The 7,564-nt window shown below is 32.6% G+C and overlaps 1 pseudogene; it reads left to right on the top strand.

Annotated features, from left to right (window-relative positions):
• Window positions 1-437: 437 nt before the first annotated feature.
• On the top strand, window positions 438-553 carry LOC116864456 (annotated as a pseudogene).
• The last annotated feature ends 7,011 nt before the right edge of the window (window positions 554-7,564 follow it).

The following is a 7,564-nucleotide window of genomic DNA, read 5'->3' as shown; positions in this document are numbered from 1 at the left end:
CAAGTGCTTAAAATATAAGATAAAGTATCACTTTTATGGAACGTAAACATAAAAATTTAAGTAAACCTAAATAAAAGTGCCAATAATGTAAATTAGACTATCATGGATCTTTAGATCTTCCATGATGTACAGGAGAGTTTTCATCTTTGCAAAAGTGATCATGACATTTGGATTTTCTAAAAGAGACTAAGTAAATGGTGAATTATTTCTATAAAAATTTTTTTGAATGAGCAACCATAAGTTTTTAATTATATGCAAATCCACGTATATGGACCATTTCAAAATTAAGGGCCTCAAATTTATCTCTATTGATTAAAAATTATTAGGGGAAGCAATAACTGAGATTATTGCCAAGATTGCTTCTATTTTCTGATACAAAGAATGGTTAATACATTTAACATGTAAAGAGCTTTAACGAATAAGAATACAAAGATGAAGTGCTCACTTCAGCAGCACATATACTAAAATTAGAGAGATACAGAAATGCTTAGCAAGGCCCCTGTGTAAGGATGACACACGAATTTGTCAAATTTGTGAAGCATTCTATATTTTTTCTAGAAAGTTAAAAAAAAATACGAAGATGAAAATCTTGGGAGGATGGTACAAAGGATTTGAATGGATTACAGAAAAAACTAGGCAAATACCTTCTTTATTCTATTAAGTTCATGAACACATATCTGACATAAATAAGAGTAAAATAGATATGGAAGTCGTTATCTCATTCAATTTCATCAAACTTGTGAAGATTAAAATTATTGATACTAGCTAGTGTTGTAAATAGTGTGATAAAATAGGTATTTTACATAGTTCATGGTATTCTGACACATTGCCTTTTTGAAAGGATGGTTTGAGACTATCTACCAAAATTGTTAATGCATACATTGCTTAATCTCCAATTTTAATTCTAGGAAATCATTTATGACACTTTCATTGCAGTACACAAAGAATTATCCTTAAGTTCATTTAATATACTTTATATATAACAAAAAGTTAAAGATAATTTGAAAGTCAATAGGAAATTGGTTAAATAAACATGGCATATTCATTCAATAATATGCAGCTTAAAAATGATAGAGATTATATATACCAATATGAAATAGTAATAATAGCTAACATTACTGCGTACATAGAAAGTTTGCAACTATCATTGGATAGTTATCATTATAATTATCATTATAATTCTACTTGAATATTGTGTAAACTGAGACACAGGTTGAATAACCTAATTAAAATTGTAAAGCAGAAACTTGATTTTGGCCCAAGCTATTAGTTTCTAATGAACTGCCCAGAACATGGTAAAGTCCGTTATACATACCCATATATGCATATACATACCTACACACATGTATAAGCTCCTAATTTTGTTTAAAATATGTAAGGATATATTTTTGTATGTACCTAAATCTCTGAAGGGATAAACAGTAAATAAGTATCTTATAATGCTTATCCCAGGAAAATAGGATCATTGGTTATAGGACACTCATTTCTTATTTTCTGCCTTCTGTGGTTTCTTTATCTTATTACTCTGTGTGTTGCTTCTGTTTTTAAAAATACAAAACTAGGCAAAAAGTAAAAGAAGTCTTTTGTTTGTTTGTTTGTTTGTTATATCTAGTAGAGTTATATATCAAATGGGGTTTGGAAAACCTCTTACAGGAAGTAACTTGTTTTAAACAAATAAACTTTTTAAAAAATGTGCATTCTTGTAGGTCTTTTAAAAGAATCAGGACATGGTTGATCTATTTTGGTTGTCACAAGATGATACATACTGTCACAAGTATGTCACATGATACATACTGTCACTGCTGACCTGTATTTGCAGTAGTCTGCACTGATTTTTTAAATTTTTTTTTGAAGATCTTATTTATTAGAGAGAAGAAGAGAGTCCACCAAGCAGGGAGCTCCATGTGGGACTCGATTTCAGAACCTAAGATTAGGACCTGAGCCAAAGTTCAGATAGTTAACCTACTGAGTTACCCAGACACCCCTGCACTGAGTGTTAACATGTTAAGACAAATGAAGGGACAGGCAAAGTGGTTTATTCAGTCCGTGTGGACATGGACACACTACCTGCTATCATGGCAACAAGAGGGTATTTCTATTCCTTGCTGCCCAATTTAAGTTATTATAACTAATTTTCTAATTTACAAATGACATGAATTTAAGATTACGTTTACTCGGAACTTACCTACAAAATAAACCACTGCAGAGCAAATGAGATTATAAAACTTAGAAAACAATCACTGAGTTTTGACTTACAGTCTTTATAGCTATTTTTGTTTTTTCTTTTTTTTTTTTTGATTATTTATTTATTTATTTATTTGACAGACGGAGATCACAAGTAGGCAGAGAAGCAGGCAGAGAGAGAGGAGGAAGCAGGCTTCCCGCTGAGCAGAGCCCGATGCGGGGCTCGATCCCAAGACCCTGAGGTCATGACCTGAGCCGAAGGCAGAGGCTTTAACCCACTGAGCCACCCAGGTGCCCCTATAGCTATTTTTCTTAAAGCCATCTTTATGAGTTTTTTATATGGAAAAAATCCCCACAAAGATTTATCTAATATATGTCATATGTTTTTATCTATATAAAAAATTTGATTCTTTACAACGAAGTTGCGTGGTACAAGTTATTCCCCATAAAGCCTCTGTCCCAATTTATCACCTAATGGGGAATATTTATTCAGAGATTTAATCACTTCTCCAAGGCCACATGCAATAAGAAACAGTGGTAATGTTTATATGAAGGTCTATTTGGTTGCCCACTAAAGCTTTATAATATGTTTCTCCATTGACTTATTATTATCCTCATTTTTATACAATTTGGCTTAATTTGCTTTATTTAAAATATGGCTTCTAGTTCAAAAATATACTAAAACACTTTCTCTTCATATTTTAATGGGCTAATTCATGGGAAAGTTGAAAATTAATAGTACTTAAGGGCCAAATTAACTTTTTTGGATAATTTTCTTGTATGACATATTTTAGTGTGGTTTTTAATGTTACCATTAAAATCATATTTCTCTTGTCATAATTTTCCATTACAATCATATAAAATAATTATATACATTTGGTGCTAATGGGTTATCTTATTTTGCTGTAGCTGTACAATCTGAAATCCCCTACCATGAGTAATATTTACTTCTACTTTAAAGTATGACTTTTAACATAAAAATGTGTAGATATTTTCATTTTGCATTTAAACATAAATACAAGATTCCTTTTGGGAACAAACTATTAACCTATTTATAATGTTTCACAGCGTACAAGTTAGTGTACAAATTTAAATTTGAGTCTATTATTTATAATGAAATGTTTTTCTATTAGAAGTTACTTTTAAAATTGTATCTTCAATTTTCATATTTAAATAGATATTTTCATTGAGGAATTAATTCATGTAATCTTACTGCTTTTGAAGTATCTAATAAATTAATTATTTTAAATATTTTGTTTCCTAGATTAAGTTCTAAATAAATATGTTCTAAACAAATATGGTCAAATATGCTACTTGAGTTCACTGTAGCCTTTTAGTATTAGTCGTGACTATGTCTGTTTACACAAACAGCATCTCTGAGGAGTGAAGTTCTTTGTTCTGGCTGAGACTAGGTCTGCTTACTGGCAAAGCCAGTACCTTCTTGCCCTATTATTGACCTCGACTTTGACCTGGCTGGACCACCCTCACAGGAATGGAGGGTAATAAAGTCTTCTGGCTGACTCAAGCCTGAGTTTAAGCTAAGCAGATATAATCAATCACCTAAAATTAAGTGATGTGGTTTTGTGATGTGGACATTTACTGGGGACTGAACTGAGATCACCAAATACCATTCATTTAAGTCTTCAGGGCTGTTTCAGAGTGGGATCAAGGGTATTTTAACTAGTACTTCAGGAACTATTTACCAGATTCAGAGTGCAGAGATATGATCTTATGGCAAGAAAGAAAGAAGGAAAGGAAGAAGGAAAAAAAAAAGGAAAGGAAGGAAAGAAGGGAAAAGGAAAAGAAAGAAAAGAGAATGAGAATTTCAAGTAACAAGGATAGACATTATAAACAAGGAGTTAAACAGAAGAACTAAAAACTCCTTCAGGAAATATTAACCTTCTTAATTCATCTCAAACTCTGGATCAAACTCAGTAACAGCTCACATTTCTCAATTGATAAGCAGTATGTCTTTGCTAGCTAAAATACTTTGTTTTGTAAAATTAATTTTGGAATATTAGGCAATAATCATGCTGTGTTTAGATCTACTTTTCAGGATGTTATTTCAAAAGTCTTGCCTCTTCTCCGCTCTGCCCCCATCTTTCTGAAGATCAAGATTCTCTTGGACTGTTTTAAATGACCCTAAATTCCAATCCCACTCTGACCTTTCCCTTTTTAACTTTATCCCTGGAATCCACACATGTTTTAAAAAGAAAAGAAAGACAGATAGAATTCCCTGACCCAGGCAAAGCGTGATGCTCCATGAAATACTCCAATCCAGCCAGCAGGAATCAGAGTTGTTTTGTGTGTACTGAGGTTGGAACATCCCATCAGATGGTTGTCACCGACGAATGTGCAGTGTGGCTTAGAGAATAGAATTGAAACATTAACCTGTTTCTCTCTGACCAAATTCCACATGCTTCACTAGCACATGAGTTAGCTGGAGACCACATGTTAAGATATTTAGAACCTAATGTGTATACATGTTACTGGGATTGCATGTCCTTTTGTCTAAACTAGATTGTGAGAGTCTTTAGAGAGTATATCTTAGATGCTTTATAACACTTCCCACAAAACCTATAGTACTGGCATATACCATGTAGTAATCACTTGGTATTTATGAATGAGTTGATGAAGTTTATTCATTTTGGACTATTACTCTCAATATCCTAAATAAAGTCTGAGTTCCTATCTATGCTCTTTGGGAGTCCTTTTAAAGCTACATGACATGACGGATGTTTAAATCAAATACTATGCCATCTTGAAGGGAATAAATAATTTCTGATGCTAGTGATAGAAAATCAGGATAGATTTCTCTAGGTAACACCCTTGAATGGTGTATACTAGACAATACAAATCCCGATTCAGTAAAATCAGGAATTCAAAGTGGCAGAAGTAATTATCTCTTGGATACAAACTGGTCAGAATTTTTAAGTGAGCCTTATCATATCGCTTCATGGAAAATGTTATTTCTCTGAGAAGCCTCCCAGCGCGTTGCTTCCCAAGGTTGGTGGACTTTATGGAGGGCTTTCCTCTGGAGGCCAGGCAAAATCATCTCAGCTATCTGCTCATGAAGTCTCTGAATTAAATACAGCTGTAAACAACCTCTCCCAAACCCTGAGACTTGCCTTTGCGTGTCACTTTCAAGTACCCAACTGGGGTGCACTATTCGATTCTGCTCCCAGGGGGAGGATAACTCTTTGCCTTAAATGATCCTTCCCTTCCACTCTTCTAGTTCACTTTCCACACTGTCCCTCCCCAAAGGAGATTAGGTTCTAGGCTAAATAAATAAGTAAATAAATAAGATTTTCCTTCACGTAGAGATTGCAGATTGGCTTATGTTTTTTAGGGTTCCTGTAATGAAATCAAGGAGGTTATCAATATAATTAGAGTATTTAAAGGAGGATTTTCTTCAGCAAATGGACTTTTCCCAGAGCCCTTTTGCTATTCTAGATCCATGTCTTCTTCTCTTCCCTCTATTGCCATAGAATAAACAATTATTTTAATGAGTCTACTGAAAAAAGGTCAACCACTTATGGTAGAGATCATTTTATTCAGATCTGGCATGTTGAAAGAAAAATATTTCAAGTATTTATTGATTTATCATTTCTGTTCATCAGCAAATCCATTTTGTATGTTTTAATATGTATTTAGACTTATTTATTTTAAAATAATATTTTGACTTTAGGATATATATATGTATAGGTATATATTTATATAGGAATATATATATATATTCATGATATAATTTAATATAAACTGAAAATGCTGAATAAAATCAGAAGATCCTAACTAACTTTGTTACTTTGACATGTTACATGAACTCTGGGCTTAAGTAATCTCATTTAAAAAAGTATTTTAAGGGTAAAGCTAAGTCATCTCAAAAGTCCTTTCAAAGCTTCTCATTTCCTTGATCTAGATGAGACTCATAAAATGGGACCATGGTGGTGAAATGTAAAGTATAGGCTATAGTAATTTCAGTTTTATCTTGGCTGCTTTATCATGTCCTGCTGTTAATTCCCCTTTGATTTATAGGAGTTAGGCTGAGCAAAATTTTGAAAAATACACAAACCCTTCCTGTAAATGTTAACATTTGTAGTGATGAAATAAATATACCTACATATTAAATGTGATGATTTTTCTTCCATGCAACTATTGAGTCCATTTTTTTTCTCTTCTGGTTTTTCCTCTTTAATATTTAAATATTATGTGTTGCTTTCAAGAGAATACACAGCTAAATCAGTGTCCTTTCTGGAAAATGATGTAATATAAATTTTCCCTGACTTTGTAATTGCAAATGATTTTTATTAAAGTCCCTCAGCAGTTTCATTTATATATACACATACACACACATACACATAATGCATATGCATATCTTCATGATTTGGAAGTTACTGAAATGCCATTAAGGGATAAACAATTCTACTTTCTAAATATTAATACAGGAATACTATCTAATGTAATCTAGACTAAAACAGCAGATATTAAAGGAATTGAGATACTTTCTAATTGTCCCAATAAAACAAAGTTATCAAAATATGTTTACCACTTACTATCAGGTTTGTAAAACATAAAAAGTATGGATTTCCTCTATTTGATGTTCTTACTCCTGTTTTCAACAAAGCAATTCTCAGAATGGCACTTAAGTTTTGAGTTATTATTACTCTTTTCAAAAAACCCCTTCAGAAATAAAAATTTAAAAACAAATAAAGTATGTCTATGAAAATTGAGAAATATCTTCATGCAGTTGCACATGCATTCACTATTTACTGAATACCTACTAAGTGCCAGACCGTGGTCAAGGTACTGAAAACCTAGCAGCTGACTGAACATATGGAGTCAGTTCTCATGGAGTTTACATTTAAGGAAAGGGAGAAAACATATACAACTCTGTGAGTAGGATCTTTGACCGTCGAATATAAAAATATGGTATTATCAGAATGAAATCATTCAGCCGAAATTATTGGCAATTTACCCACAAATGAGGCAAATGCTGGAGAGATTGCCTTGTTATGTGCTCAAAAATGACTTGATATTTACTATTTCAACATGTAGAAGACTAATTTTATTTTATTTTTTAAAAGATTTTATTTATTTATTTGAGAGAGAGGGAAGGGGCATAAGCAGAGGGAGGAGCAGAGGGAGAGGGACAAGCCGACTGTGCTGAATCCCATAATTCTTGGCATAACTCTTTTCTGGAGATGATGGGAAAAAAGTCCCTAAGTAGTTTTATAGAGAAATAAATGAATATACTGAATTTTGAGAAAATCCCACAGTTAAGTCTGGTTCAGAAATGATTGTATTCTATCACCCCCTTTGAAATAGAGATAAGACTTCTATCTTCTCAGGACGGATTTGAAATTAATTCATTAAAGCCCTT

The sequence above is a fragment of the Lontra canadensis genome, unplaced genomic scaffold (genome assembly GCF_010015895.1).
Source record: "Lontra canadensis isolate GAN:19392208 unplaced genomic scaffold, GSC_riverotter_1.0 scaffold5, whole genome shotgun sequence".
NCBI classification, from domain to species: domain Eukaryota; kingdom Metazoa; phylum Chordata; class Mammalia; order Carnivora; family Mustelidae; genus Lontra; species Lontra canadensis.
The sequence above is the reverse complement of the archived record's forward strand: the minus strand, read 5'-3'. Positions and strand labels throughout refer to the sequence as shown.